Consider the following 17,862-nt stretch of genomic DNA (forward strand, 5'->3'; position numbering starts at 1 on the left):
CCTGACAAAAACACGAGTTTAGATAGGAAAGGCAAGCCAAGACAGAAAAAAATTCTAATACTTTCAGGTGCTTCAGATCATCTATTTTAGACTCTGTTCTCTTATGGCACTACTTAATGGACTTAAAGAAAGGGAGAGCGAAGAAGGAGTGACCAGATCTGTTGAGTGTTAAGAAGACATTTAAATGAAACTTAATTTCCTAAGGTTAAGGGCATTTCTAGCACTCAAAGGGCAACATGGAGTCCAAGACAAATTTTGCAATTTTATGAACACATCTTCAGAATATATGAAATCTGATAATTTCACATGATCTTTGAAGGGGCCACTGAACATGCAGGGATGAGGGAGGCAGCAGACTTTTCAGAGACCCACAGAGATTTGGAGGGATGAGATAATGCTTTTCATGGGCACATGTGCCCTTCAATAACCTTGTACTTGACTATACCAGTGCCAGGGCTGTATAAACAGGTCCATTATTAGACTACTCTTCTTCCACATGTCTGCATGAAGCACTCTCTATTTTTTCAATCTCAGGAGGTACAGAGAAAAATAATTTACTTTAAATGATTTTTTGATGAAAAGAAATCTTACAGAGAATTTCACGTTTCACACTTGCACAATTTCTTTTCCTTTTCCTTTACCTTTTTTTTTTTTTTTTTTTTTTGGCAAATATCTTCCTCATCTTGTTGGCAAATACTTAGGGAAGAAGTAAGATCCAACCAGTCTGACATTTAAAACCAAATGTCTCAAGGTAAGAATAAGAACAGCTGTCAGTAGGAATTAGCAGAAGCCAGCACTTGAGAAGAGGTTGGTATTTGACAGTGTTCATGAATACATTTCACACTGAAGATGTTACCTTTCAAACTTTAGGTTTCCCTTTTCTTTTTAAGCAATGCCTGGCCTTACTCACCCTTTTAATGTTATGAAGTGGTACAATATTTTATACATGACAACCGTGAGGGAAGAACCCTATTATCATTCTCTCATGTACGTGTTGTAACATGAATTAATGCAAGGAGGGAAATATTCATCCATTTCATGAGGACAGCTGAAACATTTGCTGCCAAAATTCCTTGCCTGTCATTTATTACTGACATTGGGAACATTTTTTTCGTACTTGTGAAAAAGCATTCCAAAAAACATTGGAGTTTATGAATTGCTTGCAAATTTGCAGCTGATAAAGGTGAATATTCAATATCTTGCAGGGCTTAGATTTCTCTGTGGATTTAGAAGTAACCTGTACATTTAAATTGCCTTACATGGCAATTTAGATTTGCTCATAATGTGCTACATGCTCGGTGACGTTTCCTTGTGCTGTTATTCCAGTTAGCAGTTAGGTCAGTGCATACTTATGTTTCCTGCAGAGAAACTCAGCGCAGGAGGAGGAAATCCTTTGAAATTCCTCAAGGTTTCCAAATTCCTTTTGTAAGAAGGATAAATATTTTTGAGGATCTCTTATGCAGCCTACTGTTAAAGCACAGGGAATACTCATCAGACCACAGTATAATTACCATATTCATTAATTAAGTCTGCAGTGCACTAAACTATTTTGACAGATTTTCTCTGACTCAAAGTGAAGCTGAAGGTCTTCTCCATTTTCTCAAGGTTGTATAGTAGCCTATAGAATTTTTAATTGTATTAAGGAAATAGAAATATTTTAGAAAACCTGATTTTTTTAACTAAACTGTAATTGTATTTAATCCCTTTATTTCCAGAACATTTTTCAGACATTTTTTAAAAGAAAAATAAGCCACGTAAAACATCAGTGAAATTTGTAGAGGTCAATATGTATGTCCAAGGGAAAATCAAAACAGAATATTGTCCTTGAAGGAGAAGTACTTCAGGACAAAAATCAGGAATTTTCTGCAATGAAACATTTCCACCTGCAAAGAGGAAACTTACCAGAACTGAAGCTTTCCAAAGGAACATGTCAAATTTGACAAAACCATCACATGGAAGGTCTGGTGGAAGTCAAAGAGAAACCAGGAGAGAGAGAGATGGAGAGAGAAAAAAAGAGAGGGTGGGGGGCGATAAAAATGCTGTGAATCAGGATAATCCAGACCATTCCCTAGTCCTGAAGAATTATTGCATGATGTTTTGTTATCTAATCAAATGCACTTCCCTGAAAACAGCAAAATGCCTCCAAACTATCTCTTGGACACCAAACTATGCCTGGCCACTGTGAGACAGCACAAATTTTAAGCAAAACCAATGTAGTGAGTGTCCTATTAATTGAATGGTAAAGATGATAATGTTGTTCTTGCTGTTAAGAGGTTAAATGGATTAACTAGCTTCATAATATATTTTATCTTGTATTTACTAATCCAGCGTAACTGTTGTTTTCTGAGTATCTACCTGACTGTAGAAATATGCTTTGTAATTCTTTCCAGTTTGTGAATGAGAGAAAAATAACATGTAAAACTATAAATACCTAAGTATTTCTTTTCCCAAATTTTCCCTATTGCCTAAGCACTACAGTGGTTTACAGCCTTCCTGAGTGTTTGATATGGAAGAGCTTAACACCTACATAAAACCAGAACTATATGCATTTTATTGGATGTGATGTAGATTTCTTACACTTTGCCCAAAATATCTCAGAGCCAGTATTGCTGTACGGTCTGTGGCTTTTCCACACAGACCTCAAGGGAACAAAGATGCAGAGACGCATGTGTATCCACAGGTATTTCCAAATATATCCATCCTTATTTTAGTATATTGTTCTTTACAACTATTTGTTCCTTGCCTTCTTTATTCTGGCACAGTTTCTGGCAGATAAAAATAGCTATTGAAATTGAAATATTTTTCTTTTTTTAAATAGTTTCTCACTGTTTAGCTTTGTCCTCTCACTAACAGCTGTTGGCAGTTTCTCATACAGTTGTATGCTCCAAAGTGTTTTTTGAGAATTTCGGTTGGAGAAGATGAGAGAAGTGAGTCTCGGGGGGGAACAAGGCTGTACCACTTTAGTGACCATACCAAAAGTGGTGAGTTCATATTAGTATTGCTTTATATAAATGTTAATCCTCTTGTGATAATCTGTTTTGGTAAGATTGGTAAGCCAATGTCTGGCTCAGTTCATTTTAACCACAAAAGATGTCTACCTGTCTTCAACATAACTAATGCATGTCTTCAAGGTTTGGCTTAGGCTGAAGTGCTTAGCTGAAAGGAGATACAGATTATTCTGCTGAATAAGCCTGTTATGGCAGGTCAGTCAACAGCAAATCTGTTTTACACAGATTTGGGGAAAAAAAAATCAGCATTTTTTACTTAATTCATTCAGTATTTACAGGCACATTTAATGGGGTGTTTCTTTTAGGTGAGAAATAAGGATAGTCTATGGCTTCTTTGGACCTTAAAATGCCTTCTTGAATTAAGGCTATTTAAAAATATAATATTGAAATAATGTTATATTTTCCAAGACATTCTGCATGTCTTAGTTTCTGTGACTGCAATATCATGATATTAAAAAAATAAGTTGTTCTTGTTTCCTTCTCTGACCCATCTCTGGACAGTGTTTTTCTTCCTCCTACCAATAGTTTGCTGCCCCTTCAGCTGTGATGTGACAAACCTTTGGGGAGGGAAGGATGCTGTAGATAGGATCACTAAAACCTCTGAGTTAAACTTTAGGAACAATAAGAGTGCTGATAAGGAATGCAATAAGTTGGCCCTGCACAAAAGCTGCCATCTCTTGAAACTATATTTTTTACTCAAATAAATCAGAACACAAGAACATGTTGCACAGATAATGCTTCAAGGCTTATTAAGGATAGATGGTACTTTTAAATATGTTTAGGGCATAAAAGCAACCAAATGTTCTTGAATAATGATTTCTCTGTAAAATGTGGAAATAAGGGGAAGGGAGTCTCCAAGAATCAAAGGAGAAGAAAAGATGATTTTCAAGGTGAAACTGATATGCTTATACATTTCCAATAAGGAAAAGAAATCAGCTGTAAACATGTACTTTACTGACTGCAGCATAAGCATAGTTTCTACAGTAATTTCTGATAAGAATATACATCAGTACATATTTGAGATCACTGCAGCTTCAAATATTTAAGTAACCCTCTAGGAAAGGTCATAGTTTTCCAAAATACAGATCCAGCACTCCCTCTCATGCTCACAGCATCAGCAAATACTCCTCAGTTTTAGCAGCCCCTCCTCCCTCCCACCTCTTTAGTGATTTACAAGCAGCTAAAGGGTCCCCTCATTGTTAGAGCAGTATTTATGTCCTTCCAGCCAGCCAGAGTGACAGGGCTCCAACAAGGAGGTCAGCTTGGTGCAGGGTCTCCAGCTTGCTGAGCATCCGTCCCTCTGCTGCGCGGCCCCATCCTGGGCACGGCTGTTGCTATGGAAGCAGCACAGAGCAGGGATCTGACAGCCTGGGAGGTGCTGGGGGGACTATTCCTTATCTATAGGGACACATCAGAGGTCTCATGCAAACCTATAGTACAGAAAAGTTCACTGGACTGAATGGTCCTATATCCTGTGCTTCCCGGATACCATGAGGATGATGACTTTTGCTTCCTGTGAGGGTGTACAAGGAGAGATTTTGTACATCTGGATCTGATTCCCTCTAAGCTTCAGTATTCCATACATTTGAGACTTGTCTTTCTTTTGTATACATTCTACACGCTTTTCCACATTTTCCAGTGGGAGGAAACACAAGACAAAGGTGGATGAAGTGGATGACCTCCTGCCAAACCTTCCTGTCACTCCCCAAAATCATTCCCTACTTGGGAAGCTGTCAGCCCAGGAGTGAGTCCTGCCCCTGGCCAGCCCTGGGAGCTGCTGCAGCTCAGATGCTGCAATCTTTCAGAGTAGGGGAGATCAAGTACACGCTGCTACCTCACTACAGTGACAAAGTTGTTTTCAGTCCCTTGCTGAGGTCATATCTAGAAAGGGACCAATTTGCATAGTCCTAATCCTTTTGTGAATTTTCGAAACTCAGTTCTCCTAAAAAAAGATTAAGCTTGTTGAACAGTATTCCTTAAAAATCTACACTTGCAATAGTGAGAAATTATTTTCTCAATATCATAGGCAGGATTTATTTCACAGGTTAAAATGGCCAGATAGAAATGTCTATATGTGAGGCAGGTATCTGAGCTGTATTAAAGGAAGATTTAATGCACATTCTCTTTCCAGTGTTATATAGATCAAGAATAAGGCAACACTCCTTTTTTTATTCTATTATCTAAAATTTGTAATTAGCAGTTTTTTGCAGGAATAATCTCGTACAGTTACATCTATCTTAAAATTATATATTTAGGTTAAGACTGGTTTTGGAGTTGCTGTAGGGAACTATTTCTCAACTGGAATCATAATACAGTATTTCTGGAGTTTGAACTGAGTTTCTTTAGACTATTTTTTAAAAATGGATAAGATGGTTGACTTCTGAAGGATTGTACCTCACATCCTCAATTACATGCAACAGGATGTTGTTAATTTTTTTTAGCTAAATGAACCTGACCAAAATACTCTGTACTTCCACCTCGTAGTTATAGACACAAAAGATTATAGATAATCAGGGCTACCAATCTTGTGTACAAAATTTTTACTGTTTAGATTAATCTACAGAGTTTACCAGTTTCTACCATAAGAAATCCAACACTGTGCTCCTTATGGGTAAGAAATAGCATTATGAAGTACTAGTGTGTTCGTATAATAATAATTTGAAGGACCAGGAAACAAGTGACATTTTAGTTTGCAGGGAAATAAAATAATTTGCATGAAATCAAGAATTCATTTCCTTTTGCCTACCAAATGATGTTCCATAATTTAGTGTCAAAATAGTGACTTCTGTGGAATGGAGGTGATTTACAGCTGACAAATTCCCCTTGGAGCACCCACCACATAAGATTTTTCACTGGGAGTCATTCTCATGTGAATCTGGCTTAAAGTCAGAACAGTTGGAATCTCGGGTTTGTTGAAAATTGGGTTGGATTTCTTGGTAGTTTTTCTTTGTGGTTTTCAGAAGGGACTTCCAGCAGCAATGAAATCTGGAATTGCTTCAGCTCTCAGCATCTCCATGCTTCCCAAAATAAAAAGGTCATCTGTTTGTAGATATCCCCTTGCATTTTTTATTATTTTTGCAACACTTGCATGAAATGAATTATTTTTTGTGTTGTGGCACAGCATGGGATTTATGAAAAAACAAAAGCATAAAAAACCACATACAAAAAACTAGTTGGATAGAAGAAAGTTTGGCAAGTAAAGTACATTTTCTGCATTTTCTCTTTTAGAAGATTATGATTACATGTAATCTCACACTCCTGAGCAGATGCTATCTGTTTGCCCTTCCAGAGCTTTAGGCTGCAACCAGAGGAGACATAAAGGAGACAGGGGAAGCTGTGAAAGGCTGCAAGGCTTTCTTATCCTGGTTTTTAAATAAAAAAAAATATCAAAAAACACAAAACAAACAAACAAACAAAACCAAATAAAAACAAACAAATGAGCAAAAACCCACAAAAAAACTACCCACACACAAAAACAGAAGGTTCATTTTTGCACTAGTTAAAATAGTAGAAGTTAGTGTGAGCATGTAAAATTGAATTTGAATTTTATTGAAAATTGCTGAAAAAATTAGAAGGATTACAATATTTGCCTTTAGCCTTCTCTGTTCTGTGCATTAGTCCTGCTGGGACACGTAGATCTTTCATCATTGCAGCATGCCTGTCATGACTGATGGTAATGACACTGTTATTTCTGTGGTACAAATCAATGGCAGCGGATGTGAAAAGCGAATGCATTTTCATGTGTGCATGGTGGCCTGTATTGTACTCATAAATCTGTAACTATTTATGAAAACATCATGTAATTTCATGGTTTCTTATGTGCCCCTTTCTGTATGTAATGAGCTGAGGGTGAAAGTCTGTGTCAAGGTTTTACTGGAAGGACAATGCTGCAAGGATTATAAAAAATTTCAGAAGATGTGAAGAAAAACACAAGGAAACAAAAGGATTAATGCAGAAAAATATCAACAACAGAAAATACAAATTCTTCTATGAAGAACCTTTCTAGGTAAAGATCTTGTGTAGGACAGGTTTAATAAACAGTTCTTCCTCCCCACAGAGATATTTGCATACACAACCTTAAACTCTTAGAAGATACATTGATATTTAAAGTAAAGAGAGGATAATCAAGGACAGTATAAGTATTGGTTTGAGTATTTCCATTTGATGCTCTTGATTTCTGTGGGTAAATAAATATTCAATTGATGCCATCCAGATACCACTTTCTAATGCAAGAGACTATGCATAATTCAATAATTGGAAAGAGTATTTCAAGTGTAAAAGAATGAAGAGAAGGGACCCCATAAAAAAGTGGCAAATGACCTCATAATTCAAATATTTATTTGAGAAAAGTGATCACTTATTTTAAATCTCCTGCTTCTAGCAGTAAGAGGATATTTACCATGATGATCCCCTTCTCCAATGAGTGAGTTATTTATTCTCTGACTTAAGTAAAATTTACATGTTTTGCACAGAGCAGAACTTCTCCCACAGCAAGTTTTTCTGTTGTGAGTCTATATATTTTAGCTAGAGTTGTTCATGAATCTGAATCTTCCAGAAATTTTGTCTGCTGGTGATAAATGGAATGATGAATACCTATATGGATATGTTGTCCAAAATGGTGCTGGCTCTAACTCATTTACCAATTATTTAAAATAGAATTTAAAAATACATTGTGAATAGTCAAAAACAAACTTTTAAATTAAATATAATTTTATTGAAATACTTATACCATTTTACCAATACATTAATTAACTCTGTCATGAAAAATTGTCATAGGAGTGGTTATAGTCATCAGTAAAATGTATTCTCCATTACATCAGGGTTATTTTTTTTAACACAAATGTTATGATTGTGAATGGCTGAATTAAGGCCTGTTGTTTGTGACTTATACAGTGATTATCAAACACTCAGTTATTTTCCACAATAGTTCAGATTATTTTGCTTTTGACACTACCATTAAAATATATTTTTTTCTTTCCCTAGAATCCTCATCTAGTCTTTGTTTTGCCTCCAAACTTGTCTAATTGAAAATTACTTAGCTGAAAGAAATTGTGAGCTTAACAGACTCAGTGAGAAGTTATCTACAGATCAACAACTAATATAAGTTTTATTATTCTTAAATAACCCATTTGAGTAGTCTGTGGGTTCACTCATCATATTCCTTAACATCTGATGCCAGAACTTTTTGAAAGAATACATATGTGTATTTATCACAGTTTTTATAATTTTTTTCACTTAAAGAGAGCTGAGAAATAATACATTTTCTTCAGTGACTAGCATGTCATGGCTCTGAGGGACTATTGATTTGAAATGTGACCTTTTTAAGAATCAGAAAAAGACAGGAAAAAGAAATGCAACAGCATGTCAACACCAGTTTTCACCATTTAAATCAGTGGAAGTTGTCTGAAGTAATGTTTTGTCCTGCATATTTTTTCTTAGATTCTCCATAGTTTTTTCCATGTTTTTCTCCATACTATTTTTCCATGTTTTTCTCCATACTTTTTTTCCCTTTTACTTTATCTTATTTTGTAAAATATTTAAGTATTGCTATTTTCTGTGATGGCTTTAAATGTGGTATTTCATTTAGAATTGAGTGACACAATTGTGACTTTTCTCTGTTTTTTGCTTTTTTTCCTGTATTTTTTTTAATTACTCTTGTTATAAGAGGTACATAGGACATATTAGATGACACAATTTGGCAAGTGTTCCCACCTGTTATGCCTGCTGTGGTAATGACAAAACCTCCCAAAATTCTCCATTGCAGATGTGAGTAATCACCAATTTTCCTGCATGTGTCAATTTCATCATTAATGTCTCTATTTTTTATTTTTTATTTCTCTAGTTCAATATAATGTATTAGGTTAAAAGGATAATATTTTTCTTCAGATTTGGTATTAATTTTTCATATTTTATTGCAATTTTTTTGCTTAAAATAGCTCAGTGAAGTGTGTCTGGGATCATTGTTTATTTCTATAAAGATGATTTTATTAAACACTGTTTAATGGTCTGTGATAAAATACCCAAACATAAAATTCCATTTTAGTCTCGATTAAATCTTTATCTTACTGTGTGTCCAAAATGATATATGACTTCTGTATTAATGTAACCTGAAATAAAAGATACACTTTTGGCTATCTGGAGTTCTGTTTTCATTGCCTGTTTCCTTGCATTAATGCATAATAATTAGATTTTATGGAAACATTTAAAAACTTTCTTTTTTTTTTTTTCTTTTTTGGATGGGGTAACATTTTCACGAGCCTCTAACATAACATGGTAATACTAATTTTCAAAAGTCAAAATTAGATGCAGAAATGTGAACTCAAATATCAAGAACTACCCTTCATGACTTGAAGTTGCAAAACCTCATCTGAATTCCAGAGGGTCATTATTATCCACTGCTGAAGTCAACAGAAATTTTGACCTTGATTTCAGATGATATATGGAAGAATGTTGTGAGAAAAGATTGTAGTGAAATATGTTCCATGCTCATTCTCTTTCCAGTGAAATGGTGACTTTTTTTTTGCATTTGGTTCAAGAGATTCCTTAGTATTTCTATCAGACAAATCTATAAACATGCATGGCAATGTTATGACATAAGGTATATTTCAGCTATTGCTTAATAATAGAATTAGGGTTGCATGTACTAATTTAACTTCTAGCCTGTGAAAGCCAGTATCAGTTGCTGGAAACAGGGCACCTTTTTTTCTCAAAAAGAACTTTTATAATTCATTCTTATGTTTAATAGTTATTTTAGGATAAAATGAACAAAGGGGGTGGTCATAATATCATTGAAATTAGGAAATTCTAATGAAAATGTTCAATAAAATAATCATAATATGATTAGCTATAATAATAGCAATAGTACTAATAATGAAATATGATTCAATAATATAGTACAACAAAGGAAAGTATAGTCCTTAAAATGGAGAATTTATTCTGTCTCTTTTACTTTCATACCTCACATATTCCATTTATGCAATATAATAGCATGATTAGTCATGGGTTCTTTGGATGATACTGTGAGACTTCATATATAAGCATGGTGTGATAACCAGTGTAGTAATTTGTATTTTCACATGGGAAAATTGTAGTAGCTATTATTAGATTTATTGTGACATCCAGTGATGAAATTCTTGCCTCATTAAAATAAATAGACTATTTGCTAGTTACTGCAGTAGAGCCACAGTTTCAGCCCACAACCTCAGCTCATAATTCAGAATGTCTCCACTGAGTTCATTGATTCCAAGCCAAAACACACATGCTAAAGTTCCCAGGCACTATTGAAATATCTTCCAGAAGCAGGAGACATTATCTTCCAAATAACACACAGAAGGTTAGTTCCTTGTGTTTTTCAAAGAACTATGGCATGACTTTCTAAGGCATGTTTCATCCACACAGAGGCATACAGAGGATATCCTTAGGTAGTCCTTGGTAAATTGTAGTCCTCAGAAAAAAACTTGTCCTGTGTTTCATCTCTTCAAACTGTTCTAGAAAGGTTGAACTTGACTAGCTCCTGGAATCCACCCAGAAAAACAAAGGGGATACAGAAAACAGTGTTGGCACCAGGCTGGTGATCCTTGTCCATGTCGTCCTGATTTGAGCAGTGGTTCCTTACACAGATCTTTGAGTACACTTCATTGTAGAAGCAGTTCTTCACATGAAATTTAACACTAATACTGTGGCTGGTGTCTATTACAGAGTAGGGATTATAATTCTAAGTGGCTTGGCTGAATTCCAGTACGAATAGCTTCATTCTGTCCACACAAAAAATTCTACTGTAACTTCATAAATGGTACTTTGGGTCCCGCATCAGAAGTGTTCTGGGCAAAATCTGGGCTTTGGTGCATTGTTGTATTAATTCTAATTGCAGACAGAAGGTACTGAAGATGTGTGCGTACTGAAGCTCAGATACAAAGCTGTCAAGTTCCCTCATTTACATTTTTTTTACTTTGTTTTTTTTTTTAAGCTTCTCCTCACCTCTCCCAGTTTATAACTTCCTGATGAACTCTTGCTGGCAGCCACCACATTTCACTTCCAGCTGGCAGGTCAAACAAACACCCTCTGTGAGGGCTGATGTTAATGCACAAGCAGACCAGAACATGTGCAGCAACCCAGGCAGCTTCTCTTTGCTCTTCTCTCTGCCCTCCCAGACACTTTTTAAAACTGCATTCCTAGGAAAGGCTGGACAGATAATCCAACCTTGAACCTCTCACCGGAAACACTCTATAACATTTTGTGCAAAATAATCTATTTTGTTCCCAGTGAGTACATAGTTTTACAGGATGTTGGTCTATTTCAGCATGAATTTAGACAACAATTTTGTTTTCTCCATCTCCCAATCACTCTCTCAGCTAGTTTATAACATTTTGTTTTACAAGACACTACTGTTTTATACGAAGTAAAAGCTGAGAAGTCACACTAAATAAAAATTCTTAACTAGCTCAAGCAATTTGCTTAAACTTCTTTCTCCTGTGTAGTGTGTTTTCTACTGAGGCCTTCCTGGATGGCAAAACTGAGCAAACTCCCCTCTGATGACAGAATAGGTTTCTGGGCTCTTCACGGAGCAGAGACTGCCTGTGTTCCCATCTCTTATGGAAGTTAGATTGGAAAGATTCCACTCAAAGTCAGTCCACTGGATGGCTAGAGAGTAATAAATGTGCTTCATCAAACACTGCTGTAGGCCTGGCTTGTTTCAGCAGGACCTGTGCTTCACTCCTGAGGCAGGGCAAAATCCAAGCTGGCTGCACAATGGTTAATATATAAGCAGAATTTAAAGTAAATTATCTGTGCACCAAATGAGCTGGATCTTGTTGAAATGCAATCATGTCATCTAAGTAATACCACTGTAATGTGACTTTTTTATAAGCCTATTAGCTATACATCCTACTGAATTATATGAATACGTGCTCAAGTACAATAAATTTCAAAGCCCATCCAATCATCATATCCATCTAGTAAAACACACTTTTTAATGTACATTTAACAAAATAATGATTTGAACAGTTGACTACTCAATTTTAATCAGACAAAATGATGTGTCCATATTTCTTACAAATAAGAAAATCTCTGGCTATGGGAAGTAAATGCACATCTCTTCAAGAGGAGTGATTTGTTCTGAATGCAATTCTTCTCTGGAATGCTCACAGGCCAGCAGTATGACCTACTGTACATTGTTTCCTCTGCAGCATTTTGCTGGCTTAATATATTTTAATTTCAGAGCTAATGTCTTTCAATGTTCTTTTTATTGGAAGTAGTGAAACACTAATGAACCCGTGTTCAATCCAAGAGATGATGAAACACAGGGGATTTTCATCTTTGCAAAGGCAATTCTATAGACAAAACAAGTGATTTACTAATACCTTGACATGTCCTGTTAATGGATAAGTTGTTTTCTTAAAAATAAATGGTAAACTATTGACCACTATGTAATTAGAAACAAACCTTTACAAGGTTCTTTTCTGATCTGATTGACAATATGTACTTTAAAAAGTGTTTGGTAGATAGATTTTAGAAGACAAACTGATTATCCTTCTAATTCTTAAGGAGAGGCATTGGCTGCAGTCTTATGTCACTCAATAGTTGCGAATTCAAGGAAACCATGATACATGGCCTAATCAAAGAGTTTTTATTTGACAGCTGCTAACAGGACAGGTGTGCCCTTGGCCCTTCCTGTTTGTTATGAGCTTGTTTCATTCTCTTTTTACCTCAGTGTCTGTTACTCACCAAGAGCACATTAATCATGTCTCCTGCCCTGCACAAACTGCAGCACCGGTCGAGGCAGCTGCTGCAAGTACTCCGGGAATGGACATGAACCCGGCAGACTGCAAGGGTCAGACATCCTGGCTGAAAAGGGCTCTCAGAGGTCAGAAATTACTTAGGGGAGGGGAAAAAATGAAAAAAGAAAAAAAAATTTAAAAAATGAGGTATGTGAAGTCAGGGTTACTGAATAAAAGAACTGTGACCACCAACCACTTCTCCAATAAAAGTTTATTTTTTAACAGCCTATTTGAAACTCTAAATGGAGGAATATTATGGGAATGCTATTAGAGGATGCTTTAAAGCTTACAAAGATTTCTCAGCAGCTCTGGAAGGGGCATAACAGAATGATTATTTAGTGACTTCAATCCCTCCAGACAGAACACAGTGATAATGCAGATATGCTGTTTCAGGTATTCAGGCTGGTTTGGAATGGTTTCACCTCCAGCTAGGACACCAACACACCCATAACAACCTCCTCAGAAAAGGAGTCTCAGTGCTTTGAATCAGTGCATGACATTAATCAAAAGCAAAATAACACAACAAAGCATAGAAAGGTGGAACAAATATTTAAAATAAGAGTGCTGTAGGGGAGCCATTTCCACTCTACACAGACCTTTGAGTGATTGTGTTCAAAAGTTCTGTAACAGATGAAGCTGGCAAAAATAAAAGGAAAAACATGGGTTGGCAGGAGGAGACAGGCTATTAATATCTTTCAGTGAAATATGCTGGAAGAAAGGACGTATTTTCTCTCTGGAGTTTTGGTGTGTTGAAGAATAGCATTTGGGCAGCCACTTTAGTACAGGAACTGCTGTTCTGCTCTCTGTTTCTTCACTACAGCAGGAGAAAAGTCCAGCCAACAGAACTTAGTAATGGTATGAAAAAAGGACCTACTGCCACATAATAAGAAAGAAAAGGGAGAAAATTATATTGAGCTGACTTGCAGTGTGGGAGTATGAAACATGAAAGCAATAGCAAGATTTTCTACAAGTCTTGCTTGAATTTTCATGTTGTGTTTTCATGATGTGTGTGTAGTAAGAGTGTGGGAGTGACAGGACATCATGTCCTTTCCCTTCTGTCATGGTTTAACTCTACGTTATCAGCTAAAACTGAAATGCTGGCTTAAAAGAGTAGTATTCATGGGGTGCACGTGAATATTACAATATAAAATAATTTTCCTGATATATTAGGTTTTGAAACTTCCAGAGACCATCGATGAGACAAGTCTGTGAACAAAATTACTGTCCTTGGACCAATTCTGAGTACCTTCATAGGACACTGCAAAAGCACGTTCCCTTGCAAAACAAAGCTAGTTTAATGTTTTTGCAAATAAATAGATTTAAATCCCTTCCAAGACACTACAGAACTTCATTCCTTATTTGTCCAAGTGACTCTCTTCCTCTGATGTACTTGTACTAACCAACTTATACAGACTAATTCTTCTTGTTATTAATGCCCATTTATTTGGTAATAGTTTTTCCAAATCATTAGAGATCTTGCTGCTGGTGACTGAGTCAGTCTATCCTGACAGCTCTCTGTAATAACAGCAGATGGGATTTCTCAATATAATCCAGGTGACCCATAAAGTAACTTACAGAAGACTGACTATTTTGTCAGGTAAATAGTAAAGGTTTCTTTTCGCTTTTTCTCTGTTTGTTGCTGCTCCCTCCATTCTCTATAATAAAATACCCATTGACTTCCAAGGTACAGAATTGATTGTTAAGTGCTAATCACACTGCTTCTGGCCCTGGGAGATTTTGACATTGCCCTTTTGCCAACATATTGCATAGAAGATAAGGATGGGGAATGGAAGTCATGACAAGCCACATCCTGACCCCAGAAAGTATCACCAGGAATATTTAGGAAAACTGCTCTCATTTGGGAATAGTGATCAGTAAAAGAATTTTTTTTCCTTTTATGAATGAAGTAGAATTTGGTTCTTTTTCTATTTTATTTTTTTTGTATTTTGAAAGGAATTTCTGGTCACAGCAAAAGCTGAAAAGTCTGGAATTACCCAATGGTCACAAACTTCCTGTACACCACCCTTTGAAATCTTTCAGTGTGAATTGCTCACTGTTTTAGCATTCCTAACTTAATGGCAACAGTGGAAGGTAAAATATTCTAATTATGAAAGCTTCAATGGATCTAAATGTCTGTCTTTGAGGCTTTTGTGCATGTATTGGTTTCCTGATCTGAATAAAGATACCTGTTAATCATATGTTTGTTTACAACTTGAAAGTTTCCAAATCTTACAAGAAAATTTATTTACAAACATCATGGAGGCATCAGATGATGTCAGAAAAAGAGGCTTCCAATTTTTAAAATTTTTTCACCCTTATTTTTTCCTTACAGACTGCCTGTAAAATGGGGAAAAAATACTATTCTAAAACTTCATCATTCTTTAAGAAATGGTGCTTTTTTAAAGATTAAAAATTACACTACAAATTAAACTCCCACGTCTATATTTAATCTTATGGTACATCAATATAAAGGATTGGTCAATGCTATTAACAAAGTACAGAGCAGCTTAGGCCACATGAATTTTTGCTTAGAGTGAGGAGAATTAAATGTCTTTTATCAACCACACATTTGTTTTTGAGCAGTTCTGAGAGCACATGAAAGATAGCAGGGACTTAGAAGAGAAAGAGACACATGAAATGCTTCCCTACATCTGTCTTTATTCACAAAAAAGATTAAATTGTATCAGGCATTCATGAACGCAGGTGAAAATTAGGAAGCATGCAAAATACAGCAGAAAATGTTTTTTAAATGGTTATAGAATTTTCAAATCAACAAGATTCCTTGGCCAGATTACACACACCAGGAGTGCTGAAGGAAGTGGGGGATGAAATTGGCAGAATAGTAGCAGCATTTTCACAAGTTCACTCAATTTTTATTCACTTCAAGAGCCAGAGACAGATCTGAAGACTGGGAAAATGGGTCACACCGTTTTTTTACTTCAAAAAGATGAAGAAGAGGAAGGGATACATACATGATAAGGTTGATTCAGTCTTTTTGATATGGTTGTAAGAAGAGAGTGAAAAATGTTATGAAGGCTCAAAAAAAAAAGAGATATAAAATATAGCAAAGAGTAAAATGTCACTCTGTTTGTTCAGCATTATTAAATTAAGATCATTTAATATCCCTCCAGACTAATGCACTTGTCCATACCTAAATGTATTCATGTTGTTTGGGAAGATATTATTGTAATAGATAGGGATCATCAAAGAAGAACAATCAGTACACACCCTGCTAACTCATCCACATCCCAATTACATATGGCTTAGAAGATCCTTTGAGAGCATCCCACTTCAGAGTCCAGGACAGACAGGCATGAAACAAGAGATACCTTTCTGTAGTTCCAATTCCTTCCTCAAGTTCAGAGGCTAAGACTTTAAAAACGAATGTACAATATGAGAGATAAAAAATAGGAATTCCAATACTGTGTATCAGGATGTGAATCTTTTTTTCACCTTTCACTGTGAACTGTAGCTTATATCTATTTTATGCTCTCAACTATAAACAGCACTATTTACCTGCAGCCATGAAAGTCTGTTCTAAAAAACATGTATACAAACATAACTTTGTTGTTGTTCTTGTAGAAAGAGGCAATTCTACTCCTATTATATGAACATCATGATTCCCTGAAGTCAAGATTATGGTTTGCCTAATTCTTGACTAGCTGCCAGTTTTGTTAATTTCTTGGAACTGTTTAAATACTGGGTAGTGAAGCTGTGTGTATACAGAGGCAGTGATGCTGGTCAATACAAACTGCAGACGCCATCCTTTGAAATCTGTAAATTAAGTGCTTATTAGCAAGGCTCAAATAGGTAGAGTGTTTCTGCCTTTTTCTTTTAAGTGTTGATGCAGAAATGCTGTCTTCCTCTATGTGTTCATAAGTTCGGTCTCACCATCCTTGTTTGCTCTGTCAGTGTTCATGAGAGCACCCTTCTGTCACTCGAAACAGAAAGGAATCACATCCTGCTGCTGGATGGCTGCATGGAAAGGCCAAAAACTGTGTGATGGAGCTTTTGAAATGGTGCTTATTTTCAGAAGAGTTCAGGAATGAGAGATCACAGGGCTGCTTACCAAGCTACAGCTACACCTGTGTTAAGCATACATTTATTTATTACCAAAACACAGGCCCAGGGAACAGTAAATAAAAGATAAGGTGAACAGATGTGGTAATGCTGCATGTTAGAATCCAATTAACTGATATGCCAACATAGCATTTTTCTTGTTCTTCTCTCAATATATTTTTCCATGGCATCAGGACTTGTTTCAAGAGACAAACTACTGCAGCACCATGGCTGGTGTGACCATATGGCATGTGGTCAATAAAACACACTTGTAGAAATGCCAAAAATGAAAGCACTCTACTCTTACCCAGGCATGTTTCTTCCTGAAATTTGTCTCTCTATAATAAATACTAAATCAGAGCTGAACAGGAAAATCAAATTATGGAATGAGTATTAACCAAATCTTTATTAAAAGATTAATTATCTACTCTTAATATAAAATTTGCAGGTCACATTCTTTTACTCATAAGCAAGAAAAGTCACTAGATACCACATACAGCTGTTTTCTTAACTGTTGTCTGAAAAGTCAAGAATTCATTTTTGGATGGACAGTATTTGACTCTCTTTACACTTTTTCTACATTACAGTTTGTAACTGTTAAGGATACAGCACAGAAAAAAAAAAATATCAAAACTGTAAGAAAAATATGTGTGCTTTTTTAGCAACTCCCAAAACCAGCTCTGAAGCTATTCAATTAACGATTACCTGGCATCTCAAATGAATAACTTTTAGTTATATAGTTACATAAGTTACAATCCTTAGACCTGCTTATAAGCACATATTGCAAAGTTTTCATATGGTCAGATTAGAAGATGTGCACCCTAATTTTCAAAGAGCAACAGGCGAATACCATAGACAAGAATTTCAGTAGTCCCCAGGAGAATCAAGAGTGACAAGAGAACATTCTGCCTCTCACAGATGGAGATTTAGATTACTCATTAGGAGTTCTGTGGCTCTGAGGAACTTCTCATTTAAACTTTCTTGTGAAACACATGCATTTTGAGACTACCAATCTTGTT

At 35.8% G+C, this 17,862-nt stretch overlaps 1 long non-coding RNA gene across 1 annotated transcript in view; it reads left to right on the plus strand.

Annotated features, from left to right (window-relative positions):
* Positions 1 to 715: 715 nt before the first annotated feature.
* Positions 716 to 17,862, plus strand: part of LOC115493633 (uncharacterized) — a 71,448-nt gene continuing 54,301 nt past the window's right edge. Inside the window, exon 1 of the long non-coding RNA XR_012054437.1 lies at positions 716 to 2,680. This is a non-coding gene — a long non-coding RNA (uncharacterized lncRNA). The remainder of the gene's footprint in view (positions 2,681 to 17,862) is intronic.

Source organism: Taeniopygia guttata, chromosome 2, assembly GCF_048771995.1.
Source record: "Taeniopygia guttata chromosome 2, bTaeGut7.mat, whole genome shotgun sequence".
Taxonomy (NCBI): Eukaryota; Metazoa; Chordata; class Aves; order Passeriformes; family Estrildidae; genus Taeniopygia; species Taeniopygia guttata.